Genomic DNA, 18,549 nt, shown 5'->3' with positions numbered 1-18,549 from the left:
TCAAAAAGATGTTTACGTTTCGTTTATGTCTTTTTCTCCAACACAACATCGTATTTATACCTGCCAATATAGAAAAGACAACCGCGTCTGAATTTTTTTCGGCAGTAGTGTGCCATCTAGTGGCTAGTAGTCATTAAGGTGTTACCGTTTCGGTGACAGGGCGCCATATAGCTGCAGATTGCAGAAGCCAATTCAACCATTCATATTGGTTGAAAACAACATTATATTTCTTTAATTCAACTAAAAAATTAGTTGACTGGATATGAAGTGTGCCTTAGCTAAGAAATGACAGTACGTTTAATTTGTGAATTCAACTAAAAAAAATAGTCATTTCAACAAATATTTTATTATTATTAAGGGAATGAGAATAAAAAATCTAAATCAGCAAAAGTAAGATTTTTTTAGTTGTCTCAAAAAATAACTAACTAAAATCAGCAAATCAACTAAATTTTTCGCGAAAATGCTGATTTCGGTCGTTCCGTGCAGTGAACGTTTGGCTGAATAATTCCATCTCGGGAATTACAATCTATCGCTGTATTTCTATCTCATCTATCGGTTTAGTGTCGAAACTGTTTGCAGCTACTTAGACAAAATTACGTCACCCGTTATTATGGTTAACGATTTACGACGCGTTACTTATAATGATGTTATAGGCGTTACGAAACATTACATGCGTTACTTTTTTGTAAGTTATAGGCGTTACGAGGCGTTACACGCGTTACTTTTTTGTATGTTATAAGCATTGCGAAACATTACATGCGTTACTCTTTTGTAAGTTATAGGCGTTACGAGGCGTTACTTTTTTGTAATTTATATGCATTACGAAACGTTATATGCGTTACTTTTTTGAAAGTTATAGACACTGTGAAGCGTTACATGCGTCTCTTTTTCGTGAATCATAGGCATTACATGCGTTACTCTTTTGTGTATCATAGGCGTCACGAAGCGTTACAAGCGTTATTTTTGGTGAATCATAGGCGATACAAAGCGTTATTTTTAAGAAAGTTGTAGGCGTTACAGATTGTTAGGAAGTGTTACTTTTTCGTGTGTTATAGGCGTTACATTACATGTTTTACTTTTTTGTATATTATAGACGTTACGAAGCGTTACTTTTCTGTATGTTATCAGCATTACGAAACATTACATGCGTTGCTTTTTTGAAAGTTATAGGTGTTATGGAGCGTTACTTCTTTGTAAGTTATAGGCGTTACTTTTTGTAGTTATAAGCATTACGAAACGTTATATGCGTTACTCTTCTGCAATCTATAGACACATGCGTCACTTTTTCGTGAATCGAAGGCGTTACATGCGTTACTCTGTTGTGTTTCATAGGCGTTACAAAGCGTTACTTTTAAGTAAGCTATAGGCGTTACAGGTCGTTAGGAAGTGTTACTTTTTCGTGTATTATAGGCTTTACATTACATGTTTCACTTTTTTGTAAGTTATAGACGTTACGAAGTGTTACATGCGTTACTTTTTAGTAAGTTATAGGCATTACGAAGCGTTCCTTTTTTGTATGTTATAAGCATTACGAAACATTATCTGCGTTATTTTTTGTAAGTTATAGACATCACGAAGGCGTTACGAGGCGTTACGAGGCGTTACGAGGCGTTACTTTTTTGCATTATTGGCAATACGAAGTGTTACATGCGTTACTTTTTTGTAAGTTATAGACGTTACGAAGTGTTACTTTTTTGTAAATTATTAGCATTACGAAACGTTATATGCGTTACTCTTTTGGTAGTAATAGACCCTATGAAGCGTTAAATGCGTCACTTTTTCGTGAATCATAGGCGTTACATGTATTACTCGTTTGTGTATCATAGGCGTCACGAAGCGTTACAAGCGTTATTTTTTGTGAATCATAAGCGTTACAAAGCGTTACTTTTAAGTAAGTTATAGGCATTACAGATCGTTAAGAAGCGTTTCTTTCTCGTGTATTACAGGCGTTACATTACATGTTTTACTTTTTTGTTAATTATAGACGTTACGAAGCGTTACTTTTCTGTATGTTATCAGCATTACGAAACATTACATGTGTTACTTTTTTGTAAGTTATAGGTATTATGGAGCGTTACTTTTTGTAAGTTATAGGCGTTACTTTTTGTAGTTATAAGCATTACGAAACGTTATATGCGTTACTCTTTTACAAGTTATAGACATTATGAAGCGTTACATGCGTGTCTTTTTCGTGAATCATAGGCGTTACATGCGTTACTCTTTTGTGTATTATAGGCGTTACAAAGCGTTACTTTTAAATAAGTTATAGGCGTTACAGGTCGTTTGGAAGTGTTACTTTTTCGTGTATTATAGGCTTTACATTCCATGTTTTACTTTTTTGTAAGTTGTAGACGTTACGAAGTGTTACATGCGTTACTTTTAAGTTAGTTATAGGCATAACGAAACATTACATACGTTTCTTTTTTGTAAGTTATTGGTGTTATGGAGCGTTATTTTTTTGTAAGTTATAGGCGTTACTTTTTGTAGTTTTAAACATTACGAAACGTTATATGCAAGTTATAGACACTATGAAGCGTTACATGCGTCTCTTTTTCGTGAATCATAGGCGTTACATACTTTAGTCTTTCGAGTATCATAGGCGTTACAAAGCGTTACTTTTAAGTAAGTTATAGGCGTTACAGGTCATTAGGAAGTGTTACTTTTTCGTGTAGTATAGGCTTTACATTACATGTTTTACTTTTTTGTAAGTTATGGACGTTACGAAGTGTTACTTTTTTGTGTGTTGTAAGCATTACGAAACATTATATGCGTTATTTTTTGTAAGTCAAGTTCAAGAAGCGTAACATGGGTAACTTTTTTGTAAGTTATACGCGTTACGAGGTTTAAACGCGTTACTTTTTTGTATTATTGGCGTTACGAAGTGTTACATGCGTTACTTTTTTGTAAGTTATAGTCATTACGATGCGTTATTTTTTCGTAAATTATAAGCGTTACGAATCGTTACTTTTTTGTAAATTATAAGCATTACGAAACGTTATATGCGTTACTCTTTTGTAAGTTATAGACACTATGAAGCGTTACATGCGTCACTTTTTCGTGAATCATAGGCGTTACATGCATTACTCTTTTGTGTATCATAGGCGTCACGAAGCGTTATAAGCGTTATATTTTGTGAATCATTGGCGTTACAAAGCGTTATTTTTAAGTAAGTTATAAGCATTACAGATCGTTAGGAAGTGTTACTTTTTCGTGTGTTATAGGCGTTTTATTACATGTTATATTTTTTTAATAAATTTTAGGCGTTACGAAGTGTTACATGCGTTACTTTTTTGTAAGTTATAGGCATTACGAAGCGTTACTTTTTTGTATGTTATACGCATTATGAAACATTACATGCGTTACTTTTATGTTAGTTATAGGCGTTACGTGTTACGAATCATTACATGTGTTACCATTTTTGTATAATTGGCGTTGCAAAGTGTTATATGCGTTACTTTTTTGTAAGTTATAGGCTTTACGAAGTGGTACATGCGTTACTTTTTTGTAAGTTATAGGCATTATGATGCGTTACTTTTTTTGTATGTTATAAGCATTACGAAACGTTACATGCGTTTTTTTTAAATTATAGACCTCACGACGCGTTACATGTGTTATTTTTTGTTTATTGTAGGTGTTACGTGCGGTATTATTTGTGAATCATAGACGCTATAAAGCGTTACTCTTAAGTTATAGGCGTTGCCGAGCGCTAAACAGTATTACTTTTGTGTAAATTAAATGCGTTACGAAGCGTTACATGCGTTTCTGTTTTGTAAGTTAAGGCGTTATTTTTTGTGAATCATGGGCGTTATGAAACGTTACATGCGTTACTTTTCAGTAAGTTATAGGCGTTGCAGAGCGCTAAGAAGCGCTGATGTATGACTTTGAACTAAATACCATGCTTCTCCATCTGATGATAATTTGATGGAGACGCTTGTTATTTTTTATTGATTGGCACCATACAGTCTTCGGCAAACTTTTAGTTACTCAGACCCACCGGCTTAAATAGTTTGGTAGACAATTAGTAGAGAACTATTCCATCATGTGCACTTTGAAAAGAGCATGAAATAATTCACATGTTTACAATAGAGAAAACTATGTGAACATAGAATATCGCGAATATTTTAGCTTCTGAAATCTTTAATCAACTTTTCGAAAGACTCAAAGTTTATCAATATAGTAAAAGTATATGACGGAATCACTCCATCAGATGTAATTAGTGTGCTTTCTATGGTATCAGGATCACCACCTTTCCATATAATTAGGAACGGTATTATCTTTACGCGTAATCTACCTTTGTGCTATTGAAAGCAATACAATTTCTTCATGCTATATTCGGTTCGCTTCTCGTAAGACAGTTCTCAACTAATTTAAATTAAAATAATTTCACACTTTTAGTCTAAACAAACACAACAAACTTCCCGGAGACAGTACGGTTCTACACATTTAATAAGAGTTTTCAAAAAATGTTGATAATTCGGAACACGCTATCTAGGATTTTCGATCTATTGCAAGCATAATTTAACGGTATCTATTCGTCGAGCTTGTTCAGAAAACAACTATAATATTATATTTAACTACAGGGTCCGCCATGTAACTTTTTTTTTAAACATGCAATAAAACACAAACGGTCCTTCCGGTTAATTGTGGAATATAATTTCATTCAAATGGCTGCCTCGGCTGCCGTCACTCTCTGAGGATGCATCGGCTTCTCCATGATAACGTGCGGGTTTTCCGTCCCCCAGATGCGACAATTTTGCTTAATAAAATACCCGCCGAGATGAAAATGTGTCTCATCCGAGAAGATGTTTTTTTGGCAAAAATCGGCGTCTTCTTCAAGCTGATCGCAAGTCCAGTTGGCAAAGTGATAACGCATCGGATGGTTCCGTGGCTTCAACTCCTGAACCAATTGAACTTTGTACGGTGTCATACCTCAGCGATGTCTCCGAAATGTTCAATTGTTGAGATCGACGCTTCACTGATGTTCCTGGCGTCTCACGCACACTCTCGGCAACAGCAGCGATATTCTCGATTGTGCGCACTGTTTTTTTCTTATCACGCGTTGATTTGTCAATAATAGCGCCAGTTTCTCTCAATTTTTTCAAAAGAAAACGCACATACGAAGCTGACGGCGTCTTTTTTCTTCCCATTTTCATACGTAATTTTCGCATACATTCCGCAACATTACCATGATTTTCAAAGTAAAACTGCACTATTTTCACGCGTTCCTCAAGCGTATATACAACCATTTTCGTCCAGCGGAAGGATAAAACTAAGTTTCTGTCAAACCAGAAGTGACATCAAAGTTACCAATGTCGAAATAATCGCTAGTTCAAAAAAAAAGATAGATGGCGGACCCTGTATTTAGGGTAACTGCAACCCTAAAAACGAAAAATGCGCTGAAGTATCGCGCATTTTTTGTTTTATTTTTCTTGGGATATTGTTTCTTAAGACCGAAGTGAGAAAGTGACAGCGGTTTTTTCAAACATCCAACAAGTTTTGGAACTCTGAAACACCTCCTTTATAAATCAACACGATCTTGATTAACAGGAATTTTCAACATAGAACAAGAACCAGCGCTACCAAGTGAAATAAAATTTTACTACTATTTAAACTGTTTTGAACTCCAAAATATTCTTTCCGTAAACTCCGACATAATATATCGCTAGGTTTTAGAGATATCACATAATAAACTTTCCATCGTAAAATTGGAAACCCACTAGCGCCATTCGGTGAACGAATTCTCAGCTAACATGGTTGTGATAATGTAGACCCTAACATTTCTATCAACTTCCCAACAAACAAAACCGCTCTATATCTTTCAGTTTATTGATAAGAGCATAATTCTGATTATTAAAATGTGTATTGAAGCACTCTAATTACATCTGATGGAGTGATTCTGAGCTAAAATATTTTCCGTTTAACAAACTTTGAATTCCCGCATTCACCAAAACACTATAATTTACGAGATACTTGAAACTCGATTCGTTTCGTCTATTGTAAACAAATGACTTTTTTCATGTATTTTTCGAAGCGCCCCTGGAGGAGCAGTTCTCAACTAATTGTTTGCCAAATGACTCTAAATTGTGGGTCTAAGTAACTATAGCAAGTTTGCTGAAGAGTGTATGAATCCGCGTTGTACGACACTGAGCTCCTATTTCCATTTCATCCTTTATCTCATTATTTTAAACATAAATAATATCTTACAATGTACCTGAACCAAACTGTGAAATGTTTAAAAATGATTATTTAAGCTATTGTTACACTTTCCCATTGAAAAAAAAATGGTTTTAAATTCTTCTATACTTTATGTTTCGTCTTCGACTCGTCAGTACATAACAGTTTATGTTGAACTGTTATGTAATCTAGCAGTTCAACATAAACCGCTAGGTGATCGTTTTTTCATTGAAAAAAAAACTCACTTTTCAATTTAGGACACATTTTTATCTCAAGATTTACAGTTCGTCTAGTTTCTGAATACACCCATTCCTCCGTTTACGTAAACTTTTTTTACGTTACCTCTTTTTACGTAATTCATTTTACGAACAATATCCCAAATAACGTAATCTTTTTTTTTACGAACAAAGTCCCAAATAACGTTAACTTTTCTTACGAATCTACTTCGTGAAAAGAGGTTTTTACATACAAGGAAAATCATTTTCGGCTCATTTACATTCCATGGAAAGTACTACAATCTGGGTATTTTCGGAACGAGTTTGATGAGTACATGCTGGAAAACGATGTTTGAGGTAGTCGTGAATTCCAAGATATTTTTCCGACATCTACACATCAAACCCGTTCCGAAAATACCCATATTGTAAAGGTTTTCAAGAAATACCAACAAACCGGAAGTCGCCATCTTGGAATTCAGAACCACCTCAAACATCGTTTTCCAACAACAATAATGATAAATCCATTATTATTATATCCAATAATATACATACGTAGGAAAAACTGTTTTCACGTTGGAATTTCCAAATAACGTAAAAAATTTTTACGTTGAAAATTCCAAATATCGTAAACTTTTTTTTACGTCATAACTCGATTTACGAAGTCCCGATTATTACGTAAATGGAGGTTTGGGTGTATCTACTAATCGATTCGTCTCAAAACTTGGTCACTGCTGGATGACTTCATAATTAGTAATGTTCAATTGCCACTTGTTTAATTAACGATTGAAAACTTCCAAAATTACCCGACAAACAATAAAAGTCTTCAGAAATATGAGATGAAAGTTTTTCACTTAGTTTACTTGATTGCGCTTTGTTTTCATCTCATTTAGTTTCGCAAAGTTGCCAAGTTTTCTCATAATATTACAAAAAAAAATTGTTTCTTCTTCAAATTATCTTCAACAAGTATTTTATTTCCATGACATTAGTTGAATTATATTATTTCGAATTTTATATTTCAATAAAACTGTCACGGTTTCGAATATTACCAGAAAGGGCGCGTCAAATACTAATGAAATAACCATTGTGGCCAATCTGGTAGCACTGGTTTCATGTCAACATAACGCTGTTAAGTGTGTGTGTGTGTTTCATCGGTTGTGCATCAGTTCAAATTGGTTCAAAATATTAATACCTTATGATAAAAAAAGAACCGGAATTTTCATTTTAAAATTCCCGCGCTTGTCCAATCGGTAAACTTGTATTCTCTCAACGTTGGCAACACTTTTATACACATTCTGTTAAATTTTGACGCATATCGTATGATTAGTTTTTGTTTGGCGTCTATACAAAGAAGTTGAACAATTTTCGTTTGGCGATTTTTATAATGGATGAAAATTTAGAACAACGTGCGTGCATCAAATTTTGTGTTGCAAATGGATTTAAGTGTTCCGAAACGGTGGAAATGTTAGAAAAGGCGTTTGGTGAATCGTGTCTAGGAGGCATACGAGTGGTATAAACGCTTCAAAGGTGGTCGTACAAGCTTGGATCATGATGAGATCCCTGGCCGCCCAACAACATCTGTTATTGAAGAAAACATTGAATCGGCGAAGCAAATCGCACAGAAAGAAATAATGAAATTTACACGAAATGTAAATCAAGAGTAACATGGAATAGACATGGGTTGAGTCGAAATTTTGATTGAAAACCTTCATAGATGCAAAACTAAATTGAATTACATTGAATTTTCAATGAATATAACTGTATCCTTCAATTAACGCTTATTTTGCGATTAAATTGTATTGAAACGTACAGAATTGTAAAGTAATTTTGTGTTTAATTATCTGCTCCAAATATGTGTATGAAAATGAATGTAAATTCACAAAATATTTTTATCTGTGCGTGTTGCAAAATCGTTCTGTACCGATTAGAGATATTACTGTGTTGTTGAGCATCTCTTATGGATCAGCCGAACACATTTTAACTGATGTTTTGGGTTTGAAACGCGTCGCTTCTGGGCTGGTACCAAAAAAGCTGAATTTCATTCAAAAACAGCGTCGTGTTGATGTGGCCAAAGAGATGATTTCCAACGACCCCACATTCATCGAATGCATCATAACTGGTGATGAGGTGTGGATCTATGAATATGACGTCGAAACCGCACAACAATCGACCAAATGGTGCTTCGAAGGCGAGCCGTTGTTCTAAATTTTCATCCATTATAAAAATCGCCACACGAAAATTTTCAAACTTCTTTGTATAGACGCCAAACAAAAACTAATCGTACGATATGCGTCAAAATTTGACAGAATGTGTATAAAAGTGTTGTCAACGTTGAGAGAATAAAAGTTTACCGATTGAACAAGCGCAGGAATTTTAAAATGAAAAATCCGGTTCTTTTTTGATCATAAGGTATACATGTTTGTCACTGTTCATCATCAAATATCTGCACAAAAGGTTTCCATTTTAACATGTGATTTGTCCGTTGTTTAATAAACTTCTAATCAATCACTGTAATCGAACTGTAAGAAATCTGTATAAAATCTGTACTCTGGTGTAAATCAGTATGCTAACGCAAAAATTTATACAATACAGATAAATCTGTATAGATGGCATTACTGGCCCTGCATTTTGTTTTTAGAAGGGCTAATGCTTAAGTAGTAACAATTTGTTTTTTTGTTTTTTTTTTTTAATTTACCAAATGAACTTTACAGCAAAATTTTTAATTTAGAACGAAAGGTAACGAAAACGATCCAAAAATTTGTATACGTCGAAATGATTCACAAGTGGTTCTAAAACTATCGTGTGTTGCCTTATTATGTTGGCAATAGGCTTTTTAAGAAAAATTATCATATTTTGAACCTGAGAGTGTAATAGTGCAATATTTTGTTTCGATTGCTGTCACCATTACTTATTTATAGGATGAATAAAGGACCAACGATAGGATGAGTAAAAATACATTGAGATGAAAACAGGACCAGAGTAGTGAGCGTATGTGAATCAATTCCCAATGTGGTGCAATGCAGAAATATGATATAATTATGGTAATTTTTGCGGCTAAATCTGGTTTATGAGGTAACGTCAAAACAAATGAGATGAAATAGGGAGCCGTTACCCTACTATTGATTCACAAGTCGTGTAAATTTAATTATGTTTTATGTGTGTATCAATTTAATTTCAGTTTCGAGCAGTTTTTACATGCTTACTCGGTTTTGAAAGTGTTGAAAAGTGTTGAAACATGTAAATTTAGACACCTGCTTGGAAGGCTGGGTATGTTTGAATTATTGTTATTTGAACTATTCTTGAAAAATGCAGTAATTTTTACGAATTACGTTCTGTTAATTTGAGTCATATATGGATTTGCGTCACGTGTGAATTTCATAATTTTGTGCTGTGTTTTCATATAGGGCAAAGCTGCCAATTTAACTGACCCGAAAAGTGAGTAACCACAAGCTTTCATCTCGGACGACAAAGTGTTGCAAACAGTCAAAATGACATAATTTATTATCCAGTTGAATGTGTTGGTCCTCATACAAGTTTCCTTTTCTCATTATCACACCTCCCAGGATCAGACACTCGCGGCAGCACAGCAGTGATAATGTTTACTACAAATACGTGTGGGAGAGTGTGCTGTTCCGATTTACTGCACTCACCTGTGCTATCCGGACCGGTGGGTATCCTCGGGCTCACTGGCGAACACCTTGACCAGGGAAAACTGCAGAAAATAAATATTTAATACCGGTGAAGCTTATCCTGTTGGCAGAGTGTAAACTAAAAATCAACAGAAACCCCACGATGTCGATTTGTGGTCGAACAGGGAGGAAGCGGACTATTCGATGGGAAAGAAAAACACAACTGATTTATTTTTAATCCAAATATATTTTTATTAAACCGAGTGTTTGTGTTTGACTGTGTGTGTATGTGTGTAAGTGTGGGTGTTGTTTGTGTTTGGTTTTTACGTTTTCCCTATGAATTACACCTATGGTATCATCACCGTCGTCATCTGTGACTAATGTTCAATCGAACCGGTGCGTTCTGTTTTATAATCTGTTTCCTTTTTGTTTTTCCACTGATGAAACATTTCGGCCAGGATAACGTCGCATATTTTTAATTTTGTTCAATCGGTTTTCATTTTCTACACTGACACTTGTATTTACAATTTTACATACATTCACGTAGATAGCTATGCATGGGTTTCTCTTTTGTTTAATAGTTTCATTTGCCGAATTCAGAACAGATCTTTTTTTTTACTTGCTGTCTGCTGCTGTTCAGCTTTTTAATCGTGTACATTGAGTTTGTCTATGGTTTTCAGTTAACAGAGAAATGTTCCACCATTCACAGCCATTACTTTTGGTGGCTTTCCATTGAAATCGAATAGATTGGTTGTAGTTTGTTCAGTGTGGAGAAGAAGTGGTTGCTAAATCGTGTTTCAAATTATCCAGACCATGGGTTCGTTAAAAGTTTGCTTAAAGTTCGTATAATCTATAGCTTCGAGCTCTTCGTAAGATCTACCGTTTTTTTTGGGAGGTTTAATGTATGAGTCATGTTGGCATATATACAGTTCCAATCAATGTTATCTTGTATTTTGATAATTACCACAAAAAGTGTCCATTTTTATCAAGATCGGCAGCCGATTGTGAACCTAGCCTGAAACAGTTTTCGGCTCGAGAGGGTACAACAGGAGCGTGGATCAAAAACGTTGCTTTTGCTTTTTTCTGTTCGCTGGACATCGGAATCAATTACACTAGTATGCCCCTAACATATAAATATATACACAATGTACCACTCTTCGTGTTCGAGACTGAGTTGTGAGCTGAGTAGGGAACGGTTGATTTTAGATCTTGTTGCCGGTTAGTGTTCGCATCGAAATGTCCCAAATTTCTAGACTGGAGATATTAACAATTCTGTGTATTTTATTCAAAAACTTCTCGATAATGAAAATTAAAAAAAAAAAACAACAAATCGACGAAAAAACCGAAGAAAAGTTTGATAAATTTTATGATTCTCGAATTTCTTGGTGGTCGAAGCTCCACAGGCGTTAAATCCCTATGATGCGGTTACATTGAACAGTGTCAAAATTCATAAAATGGTACTGGAATACTGGAAAGCGAAGGTACGAAGTGACCTAACAGGTGCCAGAAAGATTAGTACTGAGCACACACGTCATAGATTCTGCAGATTGCATAGATATCCTGCTACTGGGTGCCAGACATGCTTTTTCAGGACTTAAAAAACGAACGCGAGCGCCCTTCGGAAGTATGTTTGGCTATTTTGATGCATGTTCGGTTGGTTACAGGTAATGAATCCTAGATCTTGTGTTATACGTCAAAGAACAGAATGATTACCCGACAATGAACTGAAGTCGGAACGAGAGTAAATTTCAATTTTCGTCGTGAATACAACTTACTTTACTATGGGGCGCCTTTTCAAAATTCGCCCTGTGGAAGAATGGGTAGAACTTAATCGTGAATATCTCGAGTTGTACTAAACGTGACAACACATTTTTTTCTTCATGTCATCAGAAATATGATCAGCAATTTATGATTGAATGTTTGGAAACAATTAGGGAAACCCATTACGTTTGCTTGCCTTTCTTGTACCCACGATGACGGTTTTGAAGTAATCCGGCATATGTCAGTCCCGATGTTAAGCTGGACAAGTATAAAAACTAAACCATGGGCGAAGATCGACGTCGTGGTGAGGACCTTCCACCAACAGCAGGAAAGACAAACTTTCGGATTGGTGTTAAGCATCTTCTGCTCAGGTGACACTTTCATTCGCTTTTCGGACATCGTGTCGAGCTGTTGCCTTCAACCGGTAGCTGCAGCAACAACAGATTATTACTAATTGCATTCAGCTTCTAAACACTAAATCTAGATTAGGGAACTCAAGAATTCAGATTCAAATTACAGGTTCCGAAATTGAAACTATGACTCTGGAACTGAATCCTAAATCTTCTACCGGATTGAAAATGTTGTATACAATATAGAAAGCTATATAGCAGCTTCTGTCAAATTTTCGGCAATCACCAACACTGCTCTGATTTATGATTTCAACTTTTGAATTCTGGAACAAAACTCAATAGTTCGATATGCGATTAAAATAAAATTATTGCACATACTATTACTACCTAATCATTGTCATTAGCCTAACATAAATATTTAAATTTTAAATGCGTCTTTGTGCATTGTAAAATGGAATGAATGATAAACACAATTGAAGCGATGACAACAAACATCTATAGGGTTATTTGGACCATACTGCGTGCGATGGACTGATCGTCGAAAAAGATCTTCCAGGAATATTGAAATGCAGTCTCTCCAAAAGCGTTGGGCAATCGATGTTATTTGAAAGCAAGTCGAAAACAAACAGTCGCTGAAAAAAAATTCGTCTGTTTTTAGCCAGGTAATTAAAGAGATTTTTGCCATGGATTCAATTCGATCGATGTGAACGTTGTGGTAGGGTGCCCAGATTATAACTTCGTATTCCAAAATACTGTGTACTAAAGTGACGTTAACTGTTTTTGAGGCAATACACATAATCAAAGTCCCTGGTTTACATTACTTTAGGTGACGATAATTCTCTACATAGGTCATTGACGAACAGTACAAAAAATAGTGGTCCTAGATGGCTTCCACCTGGAAACACCTGATGAAATGTTGAAAGGATCAGAAAGAATAGATCCTACGCGAACTGAGGCCATGTGATTTGTGAGATACTGAAAAATTCAATCAGTCAGCCAGTTCACTATGCCTCAGTTTTTTACTGCGATCTGATGGGGAACACAATCGGAAGCATTCGAAAAATCGACGTACAACGCATCTACTTGTATTCTTTTTTCGAGTTTGTCAATCAGTGTAGAAACGTAGCTCATCATATTATCGGCTGTTGATTGTTTTCTGATAAAGTCATGCTGATCAGTGTTGCTAATGTGCTTTACTTCTTTCCACTTTGCGGGAAAATAAAACTCAGCTATGGAACGATTGTAAGGCAGTGAAGCCAGTAAAGCTAAGACAGAAGAGCATTCTTCTACAAATGAAGGTGGCTGCCCACCCGATCCTGGCCCTTTTGATCCCTTAACACGTAGCAGATTAGTATATTATACAGATTATACATTGGTAGGCTATTCAGGTATGATTCTGACGAAGGTGGTGAGATACACACTTCGAAAGAATGACACGAATAGGTTTACTGAATCCAAAGCTGCTGTAGACGAGTGATTTCCATAGAAAACATTTTCAGGAATTCCACGAGAAGACGTATTATTCGGCAGATAAGATCCAAACTGTTTTGATTCAGATTTGAAGTTACTTTCCAGATGCGTTACACGATGCGTTGAGTGAATTGAACTGACGCACAGTGGTTCGAATCAATAAAAACGTGGACATAAATCAGTAGCTGCCAAACCGTTCTTTTAATGCATATAGTTGCTTTGAAGAAATTATTTACAAATATATACCGCGTAATTTGATCCTATCATTAATTGTTCATGGCCTACTTTGACAAAAAATGTAACCATAACTTTTTTTTCTGAAGAGATAGAAATTTTTTTTCTTCTACAAAGTTTTAGAACTATTAAAAATAATTTACTTTGTCAAATATACCAAAAGTCTAGGTCGCACCGTTTCGGATATACAAAGCGTTTTTATGGCAACCCCCTTAAAATCAGTTTTTTATTCATAAATTGTTTCGAGTTATTTTGTTATGCATACTTTGTTTGGAATAATTGTAGAATTTATAAAATCGCATATTTTTGTTGAAGATCGTGCATAGGTTTGTTCTTTCCTGGCAAAGTTATGCAACATTTTACCTTTTTTTACCTAGGATAAAACCTTGCACCGAAGCGAAATATGCAACTTTATGCAGCTGATTTTTACAAAATTTGTAGGCAAAGATGTGCCCAATATCATAAAAAAAAATCTAAGTGGAACTCGGTGGAACTTTTTTTTTAGGTCTTTTCAAAGTTAGTTTTAATTACTGAATTATGGCAACACCCTTAAAACTAGTTTTCTAGTCATAACTTGTTTCGAGTTATTTTTTTTTGCATACTTTGTTTGGAATAATTGTAGACAATATAAAATTTCATAATTTTGTAGAAGCTAATGCATAAACTTATTCTTTTCTGGAAAATTTATGCATAATTTTACTTCTTACCTAGAAAACCTTGTGCCGAAGCGAAATATGCAACTTAATGCAGCAAACTTTTACAATACTTATAGGAGAACATGTACCTTATCAAATTTATTTTCCAATGAGAATATCTTGAGTAATATTCGTGTGACTTATTTTCACTATGGCCATGCTGAAACCATGAATGGTTAAGAAACAGAGGGCGCACAGTGGTCCAAAACTGGAAAAAGACGGTCACAAGTGTGTACAGACTTTCACTGATTTTTAAGAGCTAACGTGTCTTCGAAGAAGTTTTACAAAATTATTCCACAACCTAATCAATCAACTAGGTAGTTAATGTTACCTAATAAATCATTACAATATGTCACTTAGTCGCATTGCATTCGATCAATCAGTATCAGTCACGCTATCGTCCGAGTTTTCCGTATCGCTAATTTCTTGTTCTGCTGTAAGTTCTAGCATATCAATTGCTTCCAGTGACAATTTCTTTCCAGTTTTGATAGGTTTGTAACAAATATTCGAAATCAGTGGGTCAGACGGTACTAGGAGTCTACAAAAAACATCTGTCATCGTTTTTTCACGACTGTTTTTCCTCGTGCCCAAGTTTGGATTTTTTTTATTTGTTTATTAATTGTTAACTTTTTTCATTCAATAAACTATAAAGGTTGTTTTATGAAATCGCTTATTTGGAACCTAAGAAAAAACCGTACATTCATGCCTTGGACGAATTTTTGTATCTTTGTTATATTTTACAGGCTGTTGAAAAAAGGCTTTGTGAGAAATACCCCATGGATTTTTACTATATATGCTACGCACATATGCAAATATATGAAAGATATTTCTATCCTATTTCCGACTACCAGTCTGGACGTGCGTAAACACGCATAAACAAGTTCATGCTTGCACACGCAACTTAAGCAAATTGTTGCGATTTTTATTTTGTTACTTTTTACAAATGACAATATTAGAATAAATCTAAGTGGAACTAGATGCAATTTTAGGCCTTTTCAAATTTAGTTTTAATTATTGAAAATCCGAAAAATATCAAAACTTCAACACATATTTAAAAAATGGAAAAATGTTTTCTAGACAAAATATGATAAAGTATTGTTAAAGTACAAACCTTTACGAAGAGATTTCATGTTTAAACGTGTAAATAAATTGAGTTATCGCGAAGTAACACGATTTTTAAGACGAGATGTTGATCGGGCGACGCTCACTGCAAAAGTGAGGTACAGAAATAGCAGACGCGTGACGCCCTCTGTTTCTTAACCATTCATGGTTTCAGCATGGCCATAGTGAAAATGAGTCACACGAAGAGTACTCAAGATATTCTCATTGGAAAATAGATTGGATAAGCTACATGTTCTCCTATAAGTATTATTAAAGTTTGCTGCATTAAGTTGCATATTTCGCTTCGATACAAGGTTTCCTAGGTAAAAAAAGGTGAAATTATGCATAAATTTTCCAGAAAAGAATAAACTTATGCATTAGCTTCTACAAAATTATGAAATTCTATATTTTCTACAATTATTCCAAACGAAGTATGCATAAAAAATAACACGAAACAAGTTATGACTAGCAAACTAGTTTTAAGGGGGTTGCCATAATTCAGTAATTAAAACTAACTTTGAAAAGACCTAAAAAAAAGTTCCACTGAGTTCCACTTAGATTTTTTTTTATGATATTGGGCACATCTTTGCCTACAAATTTTGTAAAAATCAGCTGCATAAAGTTGCATATTTCGCTTCGGTGCAAGGTTTTATCCTAGGTAAAAAAAAGGTAAAATGTTGCATAACTTTGCCAGGAAAGAACAAACCTATGCACTATCTTCAACAAAAGTATGCGATTTTATAAATTCTACAATTATTCCAAACAAAGTATGCATAAAAAAATAACTCGAAACAATTTATGAATAAAAAACTGATTTTAAGGGGGTTGCCATAAAAACGCTTTGTATATCCGAAACGGTGCGACCTAGACTTTTGGTATATTTGACACAGTAAATTATTTTTAATAGTTCTAAAACTTTGTAGAAGAAAAAAAATTTCCATCTCTTCAGAAAAAAAAGTTATGGTTACATTTTTTGTCAAAGTAGGCCATGAACAATTAATGATAGGATCAAATTACGCGGTATATATTTGTAAATAATTTCTTCAAAGCAACTATATGCATTAAAAGAACGGTTTGGCAGCTACTGATTTATGTCCACGTTTTTATTGATTCGAACCACTGTGTGACGTTCCGAAACTCGCACGAGTAATTTATCATTTTCACATTTTGTTCGAAAAAACCATTTTCGAGCCTTAGCCGTCTAATTCCGAAGGTTTCGAAGCTCACTGTTCCACCATGGTCGTCTGATATTTGAGTGACGTCTATGTCGTTGCCTAGGAAGAGATGTTGAATAGAATCTAACTTACGGTAAAACTTTTCAACAGCTTCATCTAATGTTCCATGCGTCAGTAGATCAACCCAATTTATACGTGAAATTTCAGCATTCAATTCAGGGTAGTCACACCAATTGAAATCGTGAAGCGTGTCTACCTCGATATCCACATGCGTAGAAAGCGAGACTTCAATTTTTTATACAAAGGGAGGATGATGGTGATCCAATTTCAACAGAGACGAAGAGGGTACAAAGACTTCACAGATCAGGATATGTATTTTAGTTCTTTATTCTGGAACTAAATGTTAGTTCTAAACTCCGAACCTGAAATTTATTATCTGATTTAATGAATTTAAATCCTAAACTCATTTTCAGAATTTATTTCCCCCTCTGGGTACGTGACTCGGTTGATGGTCATGAAATTTGATCTAGATGCTTGATCTCAACCAAAATATACACGGTTCGCAACTATTCACGTCTTTTCCGTGACTGTAAATGTAAACCTGCAATGATCTAAAGACTAGAATGTACAGAAAGATGTCTTTTCTGTCAAATGTTTCCTTACAACATATTTATTTTGCGTCACAGGCCGACGTTTCGAAGAAATTATTTTTTCATCTTCAGGGCAATCATGGAGGGTAAAAGAATGTTTTATAGAAGCGTCGGCTTCCAACGCATATTGCATACTTTGTGAAGCAACATTTTATCAAGACGCTATATTTCAATAAATTAAAACGAAGATGGTCGTACTGGAAGAAAAGCACTGGAATCCGATTAACGTTACGGCATGCAAAATTTCAAAAATGCATGTAAACTGAGCAAAATGCAGAAAACGATAAAAACGATAAGTTTGAGAGGAACATATTCTCTCGCTATAACTTTCCTCGTCGATCAAATAACGCAAAAATATGTATGACAAAGTAAAATGTTACAACCGATAAAAACGACAAGTTGTAAAAATCTTTAAAAAATGTACTTTTGCTCGCTATAAGTTCCCCGTTGTCCAAACAATAGAGAGCCGGATGGGTAATATCAGAGACATAACTAAGGGATGTGAAAACGAATAAAACTGATATATTTAATTCACACTTCCGTATTTAAAAATAATAATATTCGTTGTTATTAATTGATTCAATATGTGAGTTTTTTACCTGCTTCGCTTCCATAATCGTAACAGTGCATCTATACTAAAGTATGACTTATTCATAGCGAACACTTTCTACCACACAAATAATTCAGACCAAATGAGAGTAAAATAATACGAACAATAAGTTGTTTTTTGTAGAACTTCGCATAATTCTTTGGAAATGTTTCAATGGGTAAAAAAACCGATTTATTTATCTACATCAGAACCCAAATTCTGAACACACAGGAACTGGCACTGATTTCAAGAACTAAATTCTAAGCCTTGCACTGACTTTGAATTCAGTACTAAATTCTACAATTCAGTTCATAAATCTAGATCTAAAATTCTGAAACTGAACTTATTTTCAGAATCCAGGTATAATTCCAAAACGGATTCTGAATTCTGAGTCTAAAATAAGGAATTTGGAAATTCAGTTCCAAAATCTAGTTCCAGAGCCCTAGCTTCGGATTCAATTCCGGCATGCAGCTTCCGAATTATGAACCTGAATAGTAGAAATGAATTCA

Source organism: Malaya genurostris, chromosome 2 (genome assembly GCF_030247185.1).
Source record: "Malaya genurostris strain Urasoe2022 chromosome 2, Malgen_1.1, whole genome shotgun sequence".
Classification (NCBI taxonomy): domain Eukaryota; kingdom Metazoa; phylum Arthropoda; class Insecta; order Diptera; family Culicidae; genus Malaya; species Malaya genurostris.
Note: the sequence above shows the minus strand (reverse complement) of the source record.